This window comes from Rattus norvegicus, chromosome 5, assembly GCF_021556685.1.
Source record: "Rattus norvegicus strain SHRSP/BbbUtx chromosome 5, alternate assembly SHRSP_T2T, whole genome shotgun sequence".
Lineage (NCBI taxonomy): Eukaryota > Metazoa > Chordata > Mammalia > Rodentia > Muridae > Rattus > Rattus norvegicus.
In genome coordinates, this window is record NC_141538.1 from 79281412 (window position 1) to 79304433 (window position 23022).

Sequence of the window (23022 nt, forward strand, 5' to 3'; positions counted from 1 at the left end):
ACTATTACCATCATAAAACTTGAAACTAGCATGGGTTACATCCTATGAATACTGGACATCCTGTCTTGGTGACTCAGTTTGTCAAATACTTTTAAAAAAAAACTTTAATTGATTCTTTGAGACATTTACATCACACATCCCAATCCCACTCATCTCCCCTCCCTTTGTATCCACCTCCCCAACCATAAAACAAAACAAAACAAAAACCATCTGATGCCAGAGGCCTCAATACAGGCCAATGGCTCATTGCGACGAACATATATTTGCAAGTAAAGATGTGTGGAGAAAAGGGTGTACTGTGTGACACACTGACATGCCGAAGCTCCCATGACTCTCAACTTCTTTTCTTGGCAAAATTGCTAGCAGAGACTCCTTAGACATCAGATGCTTCCACAACCAGGCATCTGGGAATGGCTGTCTGCAACATGACTCCTTAGAGGAAGTGGAGTGCCTGGTGGAAATGTGTATGTTGGCTGGGGTGAGGTCAGTGAAGTACAGAGAAGGCAGAGGTGTGACTGGGATGCCAAGAACTTTAACTCCCTGTCCTTTGTCCTGGTTTGTCCAGCTCCCTGTTGCTCCTCTTCCTCTTCATCCCTTGTGTTTCTTGCCTCTTGCCTGATTGTCCTCTGCCCCAACGTCCCCACCTCTACCCTGTTCTGTTCTCGAGAGTAAACTCTAGGGCAACATTTACAGAAGCCAGCTTTCCTCTTCCAGCCAGTGTCCAGTGATAAGGAATGGATGATGCTGTCACGGTTCGTTGTCAGCTCTACTATTTCCACTTAGGGAATGGGTCAAGCTTAAAAGCACAGTTTACTTGCAAAGGTGTAGAAAAGCAGTTGTCCACCTACATCCTGGTACCACCCAAAACGTGGCTCAGACAGTACACAGACGGACAGTACACAAAGTACAAACGTGCATGCTTTGTGGCCTAACCTTTCCACTCCCGGGGATCTGTTCTGCAGCTATATTCCAGCCTTTAGCAAACCTCTGTTTTTTAAAAAAATTTCTTCTCCCTGGAGTATCCAGAACCGATGACCTAATGAGGAAGTAGTGTTCTTTGTAATTCTCTATATCAGGTGACAGGAGATGACTCATGCCCCAGCCAGCAAGCCTGTCTCGGTTGAGACTGAGTAAAGAGGTGGTATCTTCCTTGTCAGGTATCCTCTAACTTTTCCAATAGAACACCACAGAAATCGGCATGACACCCTTATCGATTGCAGGCTAAGAACTTGAACTATTCACCAATTGTTCAGCCTATCTGACAACGACCTAGGCTGGGAGGTCTGTGACTATGTAATATGAGACATTGAGCAAGAAGTGATTACAAGGCCGTCTCTCAGGTTACCCTGGTTGCAGAGGCATTTAATACTGTTGAACTTGAAATGCCAGAGCATAGTGCACCATCAGGACCAGACTCCAGCAACTGTCTCAGGTAGAATCCACTCCTGTAGTAAGAGGGGCTTTAGAACTCGGTTGTCCCTAGAACAATAGAGGTCAGGGGCCCAGTGCGCCATACTTCCCGAGCCCTTGGGTTACTAATTCAGACGGCCAGCCTCCCTCAGCCCTTCTGTGACTCAACATCAACCCACCAAACCTTCCAGATGTGGAGAAAGATGACATTCAATAACAGGATCCTAGAGAAAGCGGCAGGCGTCTCACGCAGGTATGGGGTACACTGCAATGGGGTAAGAAGAGGCCGTCACAGAACCAGGCCCAACGGGCTCCTCTGCTGATAAGGAGGCTCTGGGGATCAGAAACTACTGGGTTTAGGCTGGTCTGCTGCCCTGCCTTCCTCCCTCCTTTCCGGCATCTTTCTTTGCTTTGGTCCGTTTTGTCTCACTGTGTAGCCCTGGCTGTTGGTCTCCAACTCAGAGATCTGCCTGCCCCTGCCTCCAGAGCACTGGGACTAAAGGCGTGCGCCACCCCTGCCTGGCTTCCAGCATTTTTTATTTTAATGGCTTCAAAACATTCTGAGATTGCTGAATCCCAGTTAAATGTTAGCGCGTTCTAGAAAAATAACAGCCTGTACCACGTCTTTATCAATGTGCTCGCAATGTCCCAGTCAGGCGCTGGGATACAATCTTAAAAGGGGACACTACGGTTGGTGTCAGCCAAGCCTTGGTGTGCTTAGTCCCCCTCCTGCTGGGCCAGTGCTGTCACAGTGGTGACCATTTGCTGACCTCATGTGAATGGCAAAAGTGTGACGTCGTGGAATGATGTTGGGGACTAGAACACACATATGCAGGGAGATGAGTCAGAAAGAAAAAATAAATAAATTGAGCCTTTGAGGGCCTGAAAGGGCTCAGGATTTGATCCCTGCCTATAACTGAGGCTGTGTTCACTGAGGACATGGGCTCGACCTCTGACAATAGGCAGAGTGTAATTCTAGGTGTGAGTACGAGGCACTGTCGGTAAGGGCGGCTCCAGAGAAGTTCACAGTAATTTCTCAATATACCCTAGCCCACAAGCGCATTCTCACATTGTAGAGCAGTCGGTAGGAAATGGCCACCATTGGGCAAGAGGGAAGACACTGGTTCTTGCAGGTAAGCTAGTATCTTTAAATGCTTCAGGAGCCAGCCAGGCAAGCTATTCCAGCAATGAAGAGGCGTGGCCCCAGTCTATGGCGCCATACAGTGAACACCCAAGCTCCGTGGTACCGATTACTTATGTAATAAATGGATGATTCAAAGATCATGATTCCTAGTACGTCAGCTTCTCAGCTGCTCCCAGGAAACCCGCTCTGACGGTGGCGACTCCATGTGAGCAATCCTGGGGGTGATGATGAATCCACAGAATCGCCATCAGGACCCAATCAAATCATGGTGGGGAGGTAAGACAGACTGGGAGTCGCCTCCTTTCATCTCCAGAGGCAGGCTCAGTCGGTGTCTGTCCTTTGGGAGTGTCCTTCTCCTGAGAGAACTGTGAATTTGTCATGAGAGTCCAAGGGATGCAGCAGAGTAAGATTCTAATCCTACAGAGTATCCACCCTGGTCCTGGAGGAGATCTTCAGCCTCAGTATCATCGGCTGGAAGGGTACGATGTCTTGGTGGGTGGGACACCCACCACACACCAGACGGTAGCACTGGAAGCTATGGTTCTATCTCCTTCCCAGCCTGCCTCTTCCCACAAGTCTCCTTGACTGTGGGTCTGGTACTGTCAGACACCCTAGTGCTAACAACACTGGGAGAGTGGTGGAATTGTTGGTCTTCCCATCCACAGTGCTCCAGAAGAACCAGGGAATCATGTGCTCACAAGTTCAAACCCTAGCCCCATTTCTTAACTGGACGGCTATGAACAATTAATCTCCGAGTCTCTGTTTCTTCACCTGTACATTAAGGGTACCGATATGCACTTTGACGGGTTGTTCTGAGCCTTAGCCTCAGCCAGGTATGTAAAGCACTTAACTTGATACTTGGCACAAGCATAAGCCCTCTGAGCAATGGCTGCCATCTCTGAGATCGGTTGGAAGTTCAGGGGTTGGGGTGGGAAGCTCCTCGGTGATGAAGAGCACTCGCCCATCTTGCAGAGGACCTGGGTTCAGTTTCCAACACCCATATGGGGTGGCTCGAACTAGCTCAAGCTCCAGTTCCTGGGGGTGGGACTCTCTCTTCATGGGCACCACATATACACGGTGCTGCACGTGCATGCGTGCAGGCACTCGAGTACTCACATAAAATCAAAACGAAAATAAGTGTTAAATAGTTGCAAGTCTACTGGTCACCCACAAAAGCCGTTCCTGCAGTTTTTGTTTCAAGAATCACTGCCCGTCGCACAGCCAGGACACTTGATCATTCATCTCTGCTTTAACCCATCCTAGGTTAGGAACATTCTTCCCACGAGTCCTGAGACGCTTCCTGAGACACGGTTCCCAGGAGCTGCTTGCGTTTGAAGGGAGCACGGGGACCTTACTCATGCAGGGGTGCTGCTTTCCGAATGCCAACTAAACACTTCTCCACATGGGCCCCAAGGGCAGAAAGTGCCCCCTAAAGTTGGGCACGGTCACAGCCCTGTCTAGATGACACAACACTAGGTGCCAACAGTGTGCTCCTTGCAGTCCTCCCTTCTCTGAGAAAGCATTCCCAATCCGTTCCATTTGGCCTCGCACAGTAGGTTCTGCACCTGGTCGCTCCTCTCTGGATGCCATCTGTGGGAGCTCGCACCTGAGCATGGTGCTCTGTGCTCCTTTACCTGTCACTGTCACACGCAGACCCCCATCCCTGCGTCCCTCGGTCCTTACAACCATGTTGGTTATACTCCTACTCAGTCCTAGAATAGGACTCTATACATGCGCCTGTGAGATTTCATCTGTCTTGTTTCCATTCATCATTCCAGCCGGTGAAGACTTCTTTACAGGACACAATCATTCGTCCTCTCATGAGGGCAAGGAATTGTGCAAGATTTGCAGGGCCAGACCAGTTCCTTGTTCCACCCTTAGAAAATTCTCTCTGATCTCTCTCTCTCTCTCTCTCTCTCTCTCTCTCTCTCTCTCTCTCTCTCCTAAAATTGTTTTGTGCTACCACCCAGCTAATATATGTATATTTAACCTCAGTTTTATTGTGGGAGTCTTTGTTTAGAGTCTTATTCGAGCTCTCACTGCCTGAGCAAACATTTGTCCAGTACCTGCTGTGTCTTGGCACTGCGCTAGGTACTCGCAGAGCAGGCAGTACTGTGGTGGTAAATGTTTAACGGCCCAGGAGGAAAGCCCTGGCTTATACTGTCTCCTGATTTCTATAAAGTACTGCTTCCAACATGGAAGATTCCAAACTACCAATACGCTATCGCTGAGCAGGCGTCGGAGAGAGACGGAGAGAGACGTACGTGCACAATCAGCTCCTGCGAGGGAGCACACGCCGATTGCAACACCGGTGATACTGGGCAGATGATTCAGGCCTGATCTCTGCCCCAGCACAACTTGTAGGGGTTACTATAGGTTAGCGACGCAGTCGTACACAAACTCCTCTAAGACAGTGGCCCAGGATCTGGGGAAAACAGTGAGTAAAAGCTCACTGAGTATACATGAGGCCCTGAGTCTGGGTCCCCCGCATCCACAGGAAGAGCTGGGCCTGGGGATGCACACCTATAGCCTTGGCGCTGGGAAGGTAGACATGTGACTGTGCCATGCTCTTACTGGGTGGCCAGGTTGGCCAGAATAGGGAGTTCAGAGACCCTGTCTCCAAGAAGGACGGCCTGGAATGGACAGAGATCCGCCTTCATCTGCGTGCTGACTGCATGCTGGCCTGTACCAGCATGGTTGGCTCCTTTATTCAGTCATGAAGTCTGATTTTAACCAGTGTTGCTCCTTCTCTTTTGGACGCAGAGCTCTTTCTACTTGATAAAAAAAAATACAAGAAAATAGATATAATCATCTTTTCACCATGTTATAGTGAAACAAAACATTAAATGTTAGGCACAATAATGCCCCACCCTCCCAACTAAGAGGTCCGTGTCCTAACCATCTAACGAGGAGAACATGGGAAGATGTTATATCATATAACAAAGAAGAATTAAGGTTGCAGATGGAATTAAGCCTGCTAAATAAAGGCTCTTACATAGGACTGTACACTGTTTTGTTTGTTCTGTTTTGTTTAATTCTAGTGAGTCCAATATGACCCCAGGGATCCTTTAAGTGAGGCAAAGAGGCAGAAAATGAAGACTTCTTAATTTGAGGATGGAGGTAAATGCCCAGAGACAACGAAAGAGCGGGCTGCTGAGCCAGAAAAGGGCAAGATGGACAATCCTCGGGGTCTCTGTGAGGAAAGAAACTGAGCCGACGCCTGGACACCACTCCTGTGAGCCTCATCTCCAACCTCAAACCTCCAGTCCTGTAAAGAAAAAGGCCCCCACAAACTTCATGGTCATTTTGCAGCAGACCCGTGTCGTTTTCCACAGCCGATGCTGGAAGGCCAGCACTTCCTGTGTTAGCCCTACTGTGCTATTCTAGCCCATCAGCAGAAACAAGGTATTAGGCTACCTCCTATTTTAACAGGGTGCTCTTGAAATTCAGATGTCTCTCCTGTGCAGAGAGGGCTACAGATGTCAAGGCCTGCCTCCTGGCTGAGAGGAAGGGGTCGCTCCGCCGGGGAAGCTCACACACACTGGTCTTATCTACTTAGAGTTCAGGAGTTCTCAATGGTAATGGACACTCAGTCTCTCTAGATATCTTCACTGCACTGAAAGTACGACATCCAATCGGAACCTCGAACTTAGCCATTCACCTTCCCCCCCTGAAAGCTCGGTATCTCAGCCCCAGACAGCACAAGTTACACTTTATTCTAAAATCCCACCACAGATTCTACCTAAACACTCACATTTTCACAAAACTCACCCTCACTTTTTTTTTCCTCTGACACAACTCTATTAGTGTTACACATGGAACTTCATGTTTTCGTATCACTTCCCCTAATTACCACCTCCTCAAGCTGCCGTGAAATCACCAGTAACACAAGGGGCGGACTTCACTGCGGACTCTGCGATTTTCAGTACAGGGCAGTGAGTTTATTGACACATCTTGCTCTTTTCTTCTCTCCTGCTACATGAGCAGCTTGCAGTTCTCCCTCATACATGCCCACACTCCAGTCTCAGAGCTTCCCGCACTGGTGTAAACCTCTCGATGACTGTTTTCTAATCTGTGCTCTATTCACAAGTGTCATGCCTTAATCTCAGGAACTGTGCTCACCCACTTAATTCCTCGTGATCTGGACTTGGGGCGCACTCTGCCCACCACTTGTTAGTATTTATCAATGCTGTGCAAGGCCTCAGCCACCTCCAGCCACTGACCAGTATGCTGCTTTGCCGTTCACAGTGCAGTCGGGAGATTACAGGATAACCAGGAAGTGGTGCAGAGCTCTGAAAAAGGAATGGATCCTGTGCCATTAGAATTCAAGTATGAGAAAGAGGTCACTCCCAACTTAAGAAAGCTCTTGAGACCAGGGGGTGGAAAAAGTAAGTGAGTACGGGTGTGGCCATTGTTGTGGGCAGAAGAGGCCTCGGTAGCTAAAGAGTTGGGAGGGTGATAACACTCTATCTGTGGAGAAGAATGAAGTCAGCTTGAGGTAGAGGACGAACAGATAAGCCTCAGTGTAGGTGGGGCAAGACCTTGGAAGGTTGTAAAGTCAGCAAACAGGGTTTGGCTTTTTTTTTTTTCTTTCTGTTTCTTTAGAGGAACTCATATTAATACTCGCATTTCTGTCGTTCCTTTCTTCTCCCCTTTTAGCTATGATCCATGGCAGTCTTGGAAGATTGGTGAACATAGACAAAATTAATATACTTTTTAATGTATCATAACCACTAAATGAAATGGAAGCGAGTCTGCTGGTGTTTAAACCCTTAGCTAACATGTTCGGCTGCCATCTAAGGTCTGATAGCACTCAAAAAATTCTTTCCTAAAACTTACAAACTAAAAGAGAGTGAGGGAAGATCTCTTTCTCCTGGAAGGCGTTACCTACATAAGAAAACCAAGCTCAGCAGCTAAGAACACTTGCTACATTTGCAAAAGACTGGGGTTTGGGTCCCAGCATCCACATGGTCACTCATAACCCCAATTCCAGGGGATCCGGTGCCCTCATCTGGCCTCCTCAGGCACTAGGCTGTATCTTTACATAGATGCAGTCAGGACACTCACGCATAATAAGCAACACTTTAGAAAAAAAAATCAAAACTGGAAGCAAATGTCGTCCCCTGGCAATGGCCTTGTCTAAGTTTGCATGCAGCTGGAGAGAGTTTAGAAGGAGGGTGAGACCACTATCAAATGCCACAGAAGCTGATGCAGGAGCTGAGGATAGCCCTTCCAGTCAGCAACTCACTGGCCCTTCCCCTTTCTAAGCCTTTCTTGATAACAATGTCTACCCTCTCCGTATCTGTGTCTAGAGGCTGAACACACCATTCTAGAGCTGAATGCTCTCTGTCAGAGTCCTCCAGCAGACGAAAATCATAATAGGGGCCAACCCGTGTCTAAGCCTCAGAGAGCAGCTAAGTGAAACCCTTCTCTATGAAGAAGAAGGTAAGGTTAGGCTCATATGCAGAAGGGACTCAGACTTACTCCTCTAGCCAAAAGCTGAACTGAACTTGGTGTGAAGCTTTCTTGCAGTAAGCAAAGCACTTAAGACAATGTTGACCCTAGGGGCAGACTCCGTGAGTTCAAATCCCGGCTTTACCTCTGTCAGCTGGGAGAGCTGAACAACCACCTTCGCATTTCCAGACTCAGCTACTCTCTCTATAAAAACAAAGGCTATTGCTGAGCAGGGGTGCTGATGTCTTTGATTGTAGCACTTGGGAGGCAGAGGCAGGTGGATTTCTGTGTATTCAAGGTCAGCCTGGTCTTTAGAGTGAGTTACAGTACAGTCAGGGCTACCCAGAGAAACCCTGTCTCGAAAAGCTACACAAACAAACAAATAAAACAACAACACCCACAACAGAAACAAAAACTAAAGACTACCTTAGAACCCATCTCACTAAATTATTATTTTGATGAAATGAAATCAAAGAAAAAGCAGTTTACTCACACCTCCTAGAGTAACCACTCCACACAGAACAGAAAACAAAGCCCAGGCAGGCCCTTCCTTCCCTTACCTTCTTCAAAAATACTTTCCAAGCCTGATTTTCGCTCTCTAGATCCAGTTACTGAGTAGAGATATTGGAACTTCTGAGAGTTGATTGTGATTCCTCTACCCATGGTTTTGCTCAAAACAGAGGCAGGAGAGGGAGAAGGGACAGAGATCTCAGCTTCATAACCCCCATCCCACCCCGTGCCTGTTTGCTTGGGATCGGAGAAGTGAATACCCCCAGAGGACACACAGGCATTTAAGAACTGAAGCAAGCACGAGACAGGTGTTAAATGTGGACAGTTTACCTCAGACCCTGTCTTGTGTGGCTGCCTTCTCTTGCATGTCTTGTGATGTTGAGAACCAACATAAAAATAGACATTATGGAGGGCTGGAGAGATGATTTGGTGGTTAAAAGCTACTCTTCCAGAGGACCACAGTTTGGTTCCAGCATCCACGATGGGCAGCTTACGACAAACTGGCCCTCCAGTTCCCGGGGATTCTATACCCCCTTTGGGTGTCCAAAGGCATAGGAGTCATGTGTTCCCACACACTTACACACACACACACACACACACACACACACACACACGCGCGCGCGCGCGCGCGCACACACATACACACACACGCACACACACTATTAAAAATTAAAATAAAATCTCCAAGAAAAACAGTGTGATGGTTTGTATATGCTTGGCCAGGGAGTGGCACTATCTGGAGATGTGGTCTTGTTGGAGTAGGTGTGTTACTATGGGAGTGGGATTTGAGACCCTCATTCTAGCTGCCTGAAAGCCAGTCTTCTCCTAGCAGCCTTCAGATGAAGAACTCTCAGCTGCTCCTACACCATGCCTGCCTGGATGCTGCTATGTTCTCATGGACTGAACCCTGAACCTGTAAGCCAGCCCCAATTAAATGTTGTCCTTTATAAGACTTGCCTTGGTCACAGTGTCTGTCCACGGCAGTAAGACCCTAAGACAACCAGTCATTATGGAACCAGTTACAGCCTGATTTATAAGGCTGTTTGCTATATCACCTTTGAGAGAGCATGTGGGGAATTCTTATCTGGGTGGCTTTTAACTAAAGCCTTGGGCTATTATCTCCTGGACTCAGGGAAGTCTGTAACCAGCAATGCTCACTGTGTGAGCAACTCAGAGTCAAATATTATCAGTCAACAGGGAAAGGTTGGTTACTATGACCTTCAGCCTTCCTTCCACCTTACTTAACTTTAAAAAAACCTCTTATTTTTATTGATAAGAAACTATTTCAAACAAAAAAAAATCTATACTTGTCCCTTCTCTGTATGAGGGCAATAGCTTTTCTCTGGTTATATTTTATTTTATGCCTAGGTAGCCTGGAGCTGCCATAACAGTGTACCACAGACCAAGTAGCTTAAGCAACAGGATTTATTTCCTGCCCCAAAGTCCAGAGTCAAAGTATCAGTGGATTGGTTTCTTCTCAGGCCTCTCTCTTGCTTGTGGCTGCCGCTGCCCTTCCCAAAGCTTCCTGTGGTCTTTCATCTGTGTTCTAATCTAATCTTTTCTTAGGAGGGTACCAGTTAGTGTTGGATGAGGCCCATGGTGACGACCTCACTTAGCCTTAATTACATGTTTAAAGGCATTATTTGCACACAGTCACTTCCTCTGGTGTTGGGGACAATATTTATCCCTCCCTCACAGATACACAGAAACACTGTACAGAGGGCAGGTTGTATTAACATAATATACGTACAGGGGGAGAGAGAGAGAGAGAACAACAATTAAAGAAAAAGAGGCCACGAATTTTTCTGAGAGTTGGGGAGCATTGCACGTAAGGGTTTAGAGAAAGGAAAGGGAAGGGGGAAATGATGTAATCATATATAATCTCAGAAAAATATTTTTAAAAGTATGTGGGTTGCTTTCTTCTCTCCCTCCTCCTTCTCCCCTTCCTCCTTCCCCCCTCCTCCCCCACCTCCTCCTCCTCCTCTTTATTTCATATGCGTTGGTGTTTTGCCTGTATGTATGTCTGCGGGAAAGTGTCAGATCTCAGGGTAACAGTTGTGAGCTGTGTGGGTGCTAGGAATTGAACCTGCGTCCCCTGGAAGATAAGTCAGTACCCTTAACTGCTGAGCCATCTTTCCAACCCCCACGGTTCTTCTCAAGCGTGTTCTCTATACTGTACATTAATTGGCTATGGCATCGTTTATGCAGTATATGCTTTATGTTGGCTCTTTGTTTTCAAAACACTATTTTTTTATCCTTGATGTCTTTTCTTGGCTGCAGCAGCTTCCTTCTTTAATCTCACTCATTTGATTTGTTACTATATCAGATTTATCTCCAGAGCCTGATCACTGTGATTGGAACTTTCAAGATTTCAATACCAATCTGGTAAATACCAAGTGACTCCATTTCTCTTCCAGGTGACTAGCCATATTTTTAAGTTAGTCCAAACCTTCCACCTATACAATGTACTGAGTAGTGTTTACACGTACAGTATACAGGATACACTGGCTGTTGAACGGCAGCCTTTCCTTTCAGCCCCACTGGTACAGCTCCTCTAGGCCTATTTTCAGAACACTAATGCATTCTGCATTACATACAGTATATTACCATGCATTCCTGTATGCTAGTTTTATTTATTTGTTGGCAAATACTACATTGTATAAATTAGGCTGGTCATAGGTTGAGACAGGGCCTCTATAGTCCAGTAGAGACAGGATCTGTCCATGGAGTCTGGAACTCACTACATAAACTAGACGGGCTGCCTGCCTCAGCCTCCCAAGTGCTGGGATTAAAGTCATGGACCACAATGTCTGGCTTCACTTTCAAATACTTTTTTGCAGAATAAAAACACTGCACTGGTGGTAGAACTTTTTTTTTCTGGTTCTTTTTTTCGGAGCTGGGGACCAAACCCAGGGCCTTGCACTTGCTAGGCAAGTGCTCTACCACTGAGCTAAATCCCAACCCTGGTGGTAGAACTTTGACATAAATGTTTTCATCTCCTCAAGGTTCCAGCACCATCTCTTTCTGTGGAGATCACATGGGTGCGTGGGTTGGGAAGAATCTGTTAGGCATGTCCATGATCTAAGTTTCTTCAGGAAAAATACAGTATCAGAGCAGCAGGAAAATCATAAGAAGGGAAGATCTACGACACTTGAAAAAAGTTAGGGAAGGCCATTGAGTCCCACACAATGCTAAATTCTGTTAGAGGGTGACCCCAGGAGATACTCATGGTTATAAGTCCCTGCTACGTTATCTAATCCCAAGTACTCAGCCATAAACACATGTACACATGAGCAACACTAAATGGACTCAGTAATGTTAGTAGAGTGTGTGTGTGTGTGTGTGTGTGTGTGTGTGTGTGTGTGTGTAGCAATAATTACAGAAGTCAATAACTCAAGAGGGAATGAGGAAACTGGAAGGAGTTGTATGGAACAACAGAAATGATGCAAATACAATATATATGAAATTCTCCATTTTTAAATTTAAAAAGTAATTAGTTATTGAAATTATTAATTATTATATATTGGAGATACATACAGAGTAGCTCACACTTTTAATCCTAGTCTGATCTACAGAGTGAGTTTTAGGGCAGCCAGAGCTACCTAGTAAGAACCTGACTCAGGAAAAAACAAATGAGGGGCTAGAGAAATGGCTCAGAGATTAAGATTTCTGACTGCTCATCCAGTGGTCCCAAGTTCAATTCCCAGCAACCACATAGTGGTTCACAACCATCTGTAATGAGATCTGATGTCTGAAGACAGCAACAGTGTACGCATATACATTAAATAAATAATATTTTTTTAAAAAGGAAGAAAAAACAAATGAACAGAACATCAAACATAAGATATATACATTATATTGGATTTATGCATGTTTATGTGTATTATATGTAATGGCATGAAATATATACTGACATCTATGTATGCACAGATAGATGATAGATAGAAAGATAGATGATAGATAGATCTATGATTGATAGAAGATAGGTCTATGATAGATAGATAGATAGATAGATAGATAGATAGATAGATAGATAGATGGGATAATTGGGAGGCATTCCAGTGTAGCAAAGGCTTTGACACATTGCATGTGCCATATCCCCACTCTACTTATTCACAAGCTGAGTAACCTTGGGCCAGGCATTCAAGCTCTGCACCTCAATTCCTTCTTCTGTAAAATGGGAGGATAATGGTGCCTAAGTCATAGGGTGCTATGAAGATGAAGTGAATTGCTACGTGAAGGAGTTACTGACACACAAAGAGAGTTCACCTACTATGGAAGTTGTTAAACTGATTATTTCTGGGAAACATTACAAGGCTACTTCTGTAGTCAGGGAAATCGCTACATATTAGGACTGCCCCTGCAGCAATTAGAACCATGTGATAGATTTGGATGACAAACTAGGATTAGGATCAACTTCTCAGAAAAATTCCAATTTTATTACAATATTAATAGATAAGGGGGTGGCATCATTGGAGAAAGGAAGGACTGGCGACTTTACAGGATCTTCTGGGGGGAGTGATTGGAGATTTGCCTTTAAAAGACTACTGCTAAAGCTGATCAATGTTCTTCTGTAGGGTGTGGCCGGCGTCCTGTCCACCTCTGTAGTAACACGCACATGAGCAGTTCCACTGAGTGCCTCTGATAGGCTGCCCTTGTTTGTCCTTTGGTTGAGCACCCACCAGGCATGGGAGCCAGGAGGCAGGCAGGCATCCTTTAGGAGAATTTTCTTTCAGTTCAGGCTGGAGGAGAGTCTTTACAACTGCCAGTGCCCTGAACAACTAAGTCACAGTGTCTGGAATGGGTCCCAGGCATCTGCACTGTTCAAGCCTCCTATGTGATTACTATGTGTGGTCAGCATTCATAACCATTGCTTTATGGGTTGTTACTTGATATGGTAAGGTATTAAAATTTAATTTATTAGGAACAACACTCACCGTACAGGATGTTGATGAAGAGATTTGATTATTCCACTGTGCTTCCTGTTATGGCCCCACCTTGGCAGGTACACCTTGCATTTAAATTCTCCTAAAGAATATTAATTGCTCAAGCAGTATTAAAAGGGTGGAAGACTGGGGGTGGGGGTGGGAGGGTCATCAAGTACTTGTTATGCAAACATAAGAACCTGAGTTCAAATCCCAGGACTCATGTAAAGCCACATGCATAGGGGACTCCCATGACAAGGAGGGAACGGTTGGAAACTCCTTTGAAACTCACTGGCCAAAAACATGAAATTGTTCTCTGACTTTGTACACACAAATATACCTGGGGCTAGAGAGATAGCTAAGGGGTTGGGAATGGTTGCTGCTCTTACAGAGGACCAGAGTTCAATTCTCAGCAACCACATGGAGGTTCACAACTCTCCATGACTCCAATCCCAGAGGATGGGACGCCTTCTTTCATTCAGCCTCTGTGGGGACTGGGCACACATGTTACACAATCATACATACAGGTGAACAGTCACACACATTTTTAAAAATGAAAGTATAAACTTGAGAAAAATATTTTTTAAAATATACATCTAAAGAAAATTTTTAAATTAAATTAAAAAATTTTTTTAAGATTTATTTATTTATTTTTATATGAGTACACTCTAACTATCCGCAGACACACCAGAAGGGGGCATCAGATCCCATTACAGATGGTTGTGAGCCATCATGTTGTTGCTGGGAATTGAACTCAGGACCTCCGGAAGAGCAGTCAGCGCTCTTAACCACTGAGCCATCTCTCCAGCCTGATAAAAATTTTTAATAGAGTAGAATTTTCACATTATCCTGGGGGGGGGGGTGTGGAGCCAAAGAAGCATCTGGATAGTCTGACTGAGCCCTGATCTCAGTCTGTTTGGATGGGAAGCAAAGCCATTAAGCCTGCTTCCTTGCTGGCATTCGTGACACTGTGAGGACCAGACTGAGTCAGCTGAGCCCAGTGCCAAGAAATCACCTATGACTACAAAGTAACCAAGTCTACCTGAGGTCAAACACTGCGAGTATTTCCAGGCTTTCTGGATTCCCAGGCAGCCAGCTACCTGCCCTCAGCTTCCACCTAGAAGGCAACAATGTAATGACAAAGGAGTTACTCTGGGTCAGAAAGGTCCTGGGAAACTGGAGCGAGCTGAACTCTAGAGAGTACATTTGGGTCTTTCCCAACCAGAGCAGGCGTAGCCCATTATCTATGTGTGGGCAAAGAAAGCATCCTACCTTCCTTAGCTGGTCCTCTTTCAGAAACTGAATTCCTGCACAAATCCGTAGTAACAATGTCCTTGTGGGAGGGAAGCTGATCAGGATTAGACTAAGATAAGGCTAGAATCCTTTGTTCCTGTTTGCCTTCCTGGTGCGGTTCCTGTGAGAGGTTGGCTGCAGAGGTGAAAACGTACAAGTATTTCAAGACTTTCTAGAAATGTTCGAGAGCTGCTCTCAGCAAGAGCCAGCAAAAACAGGGGCGATTTGACTGAGAGCTTGAGGAAGTACCTGTCTCAGTACAGAGATCTCTTGCACAAGCACCCAACTCAGACTTTGGGTTGTCACATGGAGTCAGAGCCACTGCTAGGAAACCAAACACACGCTGACAAAGCCTTGTATTGTAAAAGCAGAATTGACACAGAAAACATGATAAGAACATGTGGGAAGTTCTGTTCCAGGGGAGCTACCAGGTCTAGGATTCGCTGCCCTACAGCCTACACATCCTGAGATAAGAATGAGCCCAGGATGTCCCCAGCCAGCTATGTGGGAAGGGCAGGCACTGCCCCTGACTTTGGCTTTAGCCCATGTGCTTTGCTAGACTGGCTTCTTCTTAGCTTGCCCAACAACGCCTCTGCTTTGATGTCATACAAGTACAGTGCTTGTCAACTGGAAGATCTTCCGGGCTCCAAAGGTAGGTTTTTTTTTAGAGACTAAAACTTGAAGGAAGGAAGAAAGGGATTCTGGGAAGTACAAGCTGGGACTTCCCTTCTCTGCATCTTGGTCCCTTGATCTAAAGGGTGGGAAGCTTTAGATTTTTCTCTCTTCCCTCATAAGAGCACCTCATAGCTCCTCCCTCAGAGCAGCCACAGCGTGATGCTTTCTGTGTCTGCCTAACAGGACAAGAGTTTGGCACCAGACCAGGCTACATCCTAGATCCTCAGGTCAGGGGCGTGCACATGATTGCTCGAAAATACATCAATCAGGGGCTGGAGAGACAGCTCAGTGGTTAGGAGCACTGATTGTTCTTCCGGAAGACCCAGGTTCAATTCTCAGCACCTACATGACAGCTCACAACTGTCTCTAACTCCAGTTCGTGGGGATCTAACACCCTCACACAGACATACATGTGGGCAAAACACCAAAGCACATAAAATTTAAAAAAATAAATTATATATAAAAAATACATCTATCAAATGAAAGTAGGAAGGAAAGAAAAGAGGAGGGAGGGAGGAGAGGAGGGAGGGAAGGAAGGAGGAAAGAAGGAAGAAGGCTCTGGGAACTTACATATTTGCATAATGGCTGTTATGTGTCCTGTTTCTCAAAATTAGGAGAGAAGAAAAAAATATTCTTTTTTTTAAAATAAATGATTTATTTGTTATTTATATGAGTCCACTGTCGCTGTCTTCAGACACACCAGAAGAGGGCATCGGATCCCATTCCAGATGGTTGTGAGCCACCATGTGGTTGCTGGGATTTGAACTCAGGACCTCTGGAAAAGCAGCCAGTGCTCTTAACCCCTGAGCCATCTCTCCAGCCCTGAAAAAAAATTATCTGGCCCGGAGAAGAGAAAAGTAATGAGGCGGGTATTGAATGGTGAAATAGGATTTAAATTATCCATAGAAGGTTCTAGGAAAAGCTTTGAGAACACTCCAGGTTACATCTTCTTGGTAGAGGCAAGTGACGAAGTGGGCCACAAAGGAATTCTCCAATGGTGTCTGAGTGGTCCAAGAGGCCTGAGGGCTGGTCAGGGCCAGAAGGTGAGAGTTGGTTAGAGTTTGCTGTTTATGCAAGTTTTTAGTAGTGCTAGGAACTGAATCCATGGTTTGGCCAAGCTGGATGGGCACTTTACATTGAGCCCATCAGTATAGGATTCATCTGGGAGAATGGGCCAGAAGCAACAGCACAGTGAGGGCTAGAACTTTCTCCCTATCTACAGCCATCTGGGGGAGATTCTGCTTGTGTCTCACAATCTTCAGAAGAGAAAAAGGACTGGGCAGAGTGGCGAGGCAGAGGCAGGCAGATCTCTCTAAGTTTAAAACCACCTGATCCACAGAATTCCAGGACAGTCAGGGCTAAACAGAGACCCTGTTTCTAAAAACAAACAAAACAAGAAAGCAGGGAGAGGGGACTCTGCTGGACTTGGAGTCTCAAGTGCTCTGTGTTGGGACAAATTCCTCTGAATGCAGATTTGTTTACCATTTGGATTATTTTTATAATGAGCCAACTTCGTTTCCAGTCAGGAGATCACAGGGTTGGGCACAGTGGCCAAGCACTAGAAAGGCTAAAGCTGGAATTGCTTGGGCTAGGAGTTGAAGACAATCCTGAGCAACTTAACAAGGCTTTGTCTCCAAAAAAATAAGACAAGAGGATGGCAAGATGGCTCAGCAGTTACAAGCACACGTGGCTCTTGCAGAGAGCCCTGGTTAAATGTCCAGCATCCACACAGCAGCTCACAACTGCCTGTAAGCCGTTTCTAGGGGATCCAACATACTTTTCTGGCCCCGTGGGCACCAGGTAGACACATACAGATGCATAGACCTACAAGCAGGCGAAACACATAAAACAAAAATAAATCTGTCTTTCAAAGTAAAGTAAATCATGAATCACAGAATTGCAGGCCTTCCCTCTTAGGTCCAGCATCCTTCCTTTTTTTTTTTAAAGATTTATTTATATATAAGTACACTGTAGATCTCTTCAGACACACCAGAAGAGGGCATCAGATCCCATTCCAGATGGTTGTGAGCCACCATGTGGTTGCTGGGAATTGAACTCAGGACCTCTGGAAGAGCGGTCAGTGCTCTTAACTCCTGAGCCATCTCTCCAGCCTGCATCCATTACAATAGCAGCTAAGACTTAACTGAGCTTTTTCCTGCCCGGCCTGAGGTGAGTGTAGCTGAACCCTCCAGTACAGAATTTAGTGCCCTAAAGCCTCAGTACTCATGGCTTTTAAAAGACTTTGAAAGACTCCAGATTGGAGCTAGAAAATTCCACCCTGAACAAAACACCAGCATATGCACTGAGAAAACTCCATCCCTCACGTGGTCTCAGCTCTGACCAACCCATTCTTATTTTAGAGACTGTGGACTTGGACTTGCTTAAGTACTCCTCCCAGGTCTCTGCAGGGTCAACTTTCCCTCACTGTTCAGGTTTCTGTTCTGACCCTGCTTTCCCCAGAAAGGCATTCTCCATTCTGGTTTTGCTAAATTTAGGTCTGCTTCCTTCCTCCTCATCCTCATGATAGCCACATAGAACGAAAGCAAAACTCACGTGACTCCACCATGACTTCGCTCCCAAATCACAAGTGTGACTCTGAGCCTGGGAATTGTCCCAGTGTCCAGTCGGGCTTCAAGAGAAAGCAGTGGGTTTGAAGTCCAACTTTCCTTATTGGCTTTGCATAAAAGATGCTAAATGGTGGCTTCCCTAAAGTCTCAAAGTCTGTTTGTATGCATGCATTCATGTGTGCATGTGTGTGTGTGTGTGCATGTGTGTGTGTGCACGTGCATGTGTGTAAGCAGTTTTGATACCACAAGTTTCACTCATGTTAAGTATTCAATTGAATGGTTTTATACAGTTGTACATAGGACATCACAATCTACTTTAAAAACCTCTCCATCTAAGATCGTATGTGCCAGAGGCCCAGGAAGCATACTGTTACTAACTGGTGTCTTCTAGAGATGACAGGAACGCTGCATTCATGAAATCTCAGCAGTATGGCTGTCTAACCAAGACCTGCATACTGAGGATGCCCCTTGGTCAACATGCCAAAGCAGATGGGAGTGGGGAGGCTTGGACTTTTCACAAGGCCCTTCCCCTAGATGAAGCGCTATCAGGGGCTGCTGAGATAGACTGTCTAGGACTGGACTGCCGGAGTGGGCAAAGCTCGACTCCTGCCCTGAGCGGATTCCTGAGAAGGGCTTGACCTTTTCAAAGAAGAACATCGTGAGGTTTAAGGATTCACCTTATATTCTTGGGCACTTCCCAGTACTCCCCCCACCCTAAGCTTCAGTTCCTGCTTCAGAGCTTTAACTGCTGTACACTCCTCTCAATAAACAGACCTTGACAAGGACACTGCTTGGTCTCACTCCTCTTTCTCGTCCATTCTCCCACAGGTACGGGTCCCCCTCGACCCCCACGAATAACTGAGTCCCCGCTGGCGGGGGCAGTAGACTCTGTTTTTCTCCAGGGATGAGCCCCTGAATGACCATCCCAAATGGCCAACCCCAATCACAAGTACATGTGAACAACACTAATTAGACTTAGTCAGTCATGTATTTGACAGTAATAGTTGTAGAAGATTGATTATGCTTTTGAGAGGGGGTTGGGGCATGGGAGGAGTTGTATGGAGGAGGGGGAAAAGGGTAGAAGTGATGTAATCAGAGCAGTCATGTACTCTCAAACAATGTTTAAATAAATAAAAATCTTTATATCCCCAATAAGATCTTTCACACTCATTTATAGTTAATTCCTAATCCTCCCTTCCAACTCTAGACAATCACTAATCTGCTTTCTGTCTCTATACATTCACTTGTTCTGAATGTATTTTATCAGTGGAACCATTAGGCATCCTGTGTGTGTGTGTGTGTGTGTGTGTGTGTGCACGTGCGCACATGCACGCACACTCACGTGTCCAGATTCTTTTATTTATACTGCTTTCGAGGCTCATCCAGACTGAAATGTGTACAGTATTTTGTTTCTTTCGATCACTGAATAATACTCCAGATATATGGTTTTTAAATGGGACAAAAATAGGTATTTCTAGTTAATGGGTCCCACCTCTGGGTTTTTCCTGGGTTTTCCTCTTCAGTACAACCTCCAAGACTTCCCTTCTTTTTGAATAATCTTGTTCTCTGTCTTGGTGGGATGGAAAGTGTGGGCCACCTCATTGTGCTTTGGACAACAGGGTGTCTCGGAGATCAGATCACCTTAACTCATGTCCTCTGAGTGATGCTATGCTCTCCTCAGATTGAATGTTCTCTGCCAGGAGAAATCCAATCCCCAGTGACCCCATATCCTCTGTCTCCATGAACAACACTGATCAGAAACCAAGCATTTAAGAAACGCACGGGAGACATGCTTGTGAGGGGCCGAGTGAAACAGCTGGTCCTTCTGTGGGTTACTGCAGCTGTTGGACTCCGAGCCTGCTTCCTGGCAACCTTAACAAGCTGGGCTCATCACCAGTCTTCATTAGGCCACCGAAAGGCACAATAAATACTTGAAAACAGAAAATGGAGATCTGTTCAATGTGGACACACTGGGAAGAAGAACAAAAGAGATCCAGTGGCTCACCCGGAGCCCATCTCTGGGGTCCTGGCATGAGACTTAGTTTCGAATAGAAGGCAAGAGGTATATATGGATAGCTAACTTGTCCAGGTCAAGATGTGATTCCACCCATTACTGACCTATCATTTTCTTAGCATAAAATTATTTTGTGAGGTGGTCCGACAAGCTGCAGAATAGAACTGGGTGTGACCTCTTTCTAGGAGGCAAGCTTCTCCTCTGCTGGTACCAGGTGAGTTATCTTCTTGCCTAGCACGAGGGAAATTCCAGTTTCTTGAGGCCTATTGTTTCAATGGCCTGATAGCCACTGGATAGAGCATGAGAAGCCCTTTTGCGCATCCTCCTTCTGGCCAGGACAGCTCCATGCTTTTTGCCTATCTTTTCTCCAGTCCAGTTGTTCAGCACTGTTTGTTTTAATTGACAGTGTGCTGATGGTGAGCAAGGACACTAGAAAACTACTGGCAGTAGCCCTGAGGTCTCACTCTTGTGTGTCCCTTCTGTCAGTTCCTGAGAAATACTAGTGATCGCACAGGGTCACTCCAATGAGCTCCAGTGACCTTAGGGAAAAGCAAGCATGCTGGGACCGTGGCTTGGGTTGTTAGGTAGACATAGCTTCCCACTTCCCACTCCTTCATTTTTCCCTTTCTCTCTCCCCACATCTCTTCTTCTTAGCCATCCCTTCCCACTTCTGCCCTTTGGTCACAGTTGGCAGAACCATGCCACTTCAGGAGAGTTTTGGTGAGAGTGAGGGGTTCTCTGTTGCTAGCATGAAGGGTTCACTGAGTGTATTTCTGAAGGTGCCTGAGGACCCTGAATTTAATGCTGATGTGGCTGGGAGCAAATCAGCAGCCCAGTGTGTTTCATTGATTTGTGTCACTCAAGTCCCAGCGAGGAATTGCTTCTTTGTTTTTATTTTTATAGTGTCTACATTAAAACATCTATAGAGTTCACATTCTAGTCCTGGTCTTCCCCCCACCCCCGCCCCACCAAGACAGTTTTCTCTGTGTAGCCCTGGCTGTCCTGGAACTCACTCCGTAGAACTCAGAGATCTGCTTGCCTTTGCCTCCTGGGATTAAAGAATTGTGCCACCACCACCTGTCACTAGTTCTGGTTTATTTGGGGGTGAGGAGGGATCAGGTTTGAAGTTAAAGCACCAGGTGTGGTCAAACAAGCACCCCCACCGCCCGAATGCCATGCTTGCTATAGAATTTTTCTCTTATTCAGTTTTCCTTCTTCCACACTCATGAACACTGCCCACCTACCACCGAGGCACTCAATTGCTGTCCTTTGAAAGGTGCTGTCCAGAAAGGCTTGTTCCTGGAATGTGCAAAGGCTTGACAAGCAGATGAACTGATCAGAGATTTAAACTGTCTGCCCAGAATGTGAGGACTGCTGATCTGCCTTTAATTTCTCTTCTATCCCATGTAGGGTGCAGTTGCTAAGATGACCACTGGCTTGGCCTGGCCTTTTGAAAGGGGCCTAGAATGGGGGGGGGGGGTTAGTGGATTCTTTTGTATGCTTAAGAGCAGCTGTACAGTGCTTAGCAAAGCTTTGTGTGTGAACTGCTCAGTTTGGTGGCTGACAAAGACGTAGGTGGCAAATATTACTGTTTCTCTGCTGTCCATAACCCTGACTTCTGGCCCTCTAGTCAGCTTCCAGCAACATTGGTACCCTATGTGCTGGCCTTCCTTTAACTCTGCCTCATCATTGACCACCTCCCCTGTGTTCTGCATCCTAACCTCTTTCTAATGCCTGGCTTCAACTGTTTCTGATACTGAGCTTAATATATAACACTGTAAGCCAGGTCTACGGCACACATCTTTACTCCCAGCACATGGGAGGAAAAGGCAGGCAGATATCTGTGAGTTTGAGGCCAGCCTGGTCTATGGAGTGAGTTCCAGGGCAGTCAGAGAAACCCTGTCTCAAAAAATAAACAACAAACAAATGAACAAAAAACCCTTTGGTCCCGACTCTGGCTTCCATCTCTGGTACACGGATTCTTGCTTCTCCAGGACATCTTAGGTCTCAGGTGAGGTAGGCACTGTATGAGGGCAGGAACCATAAGACAGCTGTTGTTCACGCCTCTCCCCAGTACTTGGTCGTCTCGCTGGCACACAGTAGGTATGCTATGACATTTAGTTACATAGATAAAATGGATGCATAGACAAACACGTGAGGGGATGAATGGTGGATGAAGACCCCAGTGGTAAAAGCTGTTTAAGTTTATAACCTCCTATTGTAACCTGCCTGGTAGAAATAAGGCTTACAAAGTAGCACAAGCTACTCCCTTCTGTTAGCTGACCATTGAAACAGTGATTGCAGAACATTAAAATTCCCCAGGAATCTTGTGCGGGAGGGAGAGAGGAGCTGAAGTCCTGGTGTCAGCCAGACAGGTAACTTGCCTCCCAGGAGAAGAGCTCACAGTGTGGGCAACTTAGCAGACCGCCTGGCAGGACAGAAGCAGAGATAATATGGTTCAACAGTGGGTAGGGCCACACTTGGACTAGGTCCACTTCCTTATGCGGGCCACGTGCCCCCTATTTAAACTTGAAACTTCTGACAGTCTTGGGGGTCACCGGACAACTTTGGTCCACTTCCCAATTTGGCCACACCTCGAACAAAGCTTCTCTGCGTTTGACTGTTGCTTGACTCTAGTTGGCTGAATCTAGCTTGGAGGAGCTGCTGGAATCTGGGCTTTGGCCCTAAAGCCTCCCATAGCACTAAGCGTGTTGGTTTTGAGACACGGCTGTTTCTCTTTAGTGAGTAGCCATGAAACAGAAGCGAGGCCATGTGCTGACCTTTTGGGATGGGAAGTCAGGGAGACTTCCTTCCATCAAACTCTGTGTGGGTATGTTTCCCAGGACACGGGTTGCTTGTCATGGGTGGCTGAGGGGCAAGACAAAGGTGACGGCCGCCGTGTCAATGTAGGGCCTGCTCATTTCCCAGGTAACAGGCCTCCGACTGAGAACTGATTCTAGACAAGGCCCACCAGTGAGCAAGCCAGGAGCTGTGGCCTGTTCTGACTGAGACTATCAAAATGCAGCCACA

At 46.2% G+C, this 23022-nt stretch overlaps 1 long non-coding RNA gene across 2 annotated transcripts; it reads left to right on the forward strand.

Moving 5' to 3' along the window:
* The first annotated feature begins 1128 nt into the window (after window positions 1–1128).
* LOC102551074 (uncharacterized) lies at window positions 1129–7306 on the forward strand. Of its 2 annotated transcripts, XR_015620904.1 has the most exons (5): window positions 1187–1432; window positions 1602–1663; window positions 5596–5959; window positions 6803–6942; window positions 7214–7306. It is a non-coding gene; the product is annotated as an uncharacterized LOC102551074 (long non-coding RNA). The 2 variants fall into 2 exon arrangements; XR_015620903.1 differs by lacking the exon at window positions 1602–1663 and having other exon boundaries at window positions 1129–1432.
* The last annotated feature ends 15716 nt before the right edge of the window (window positions 7307–23022 follow it).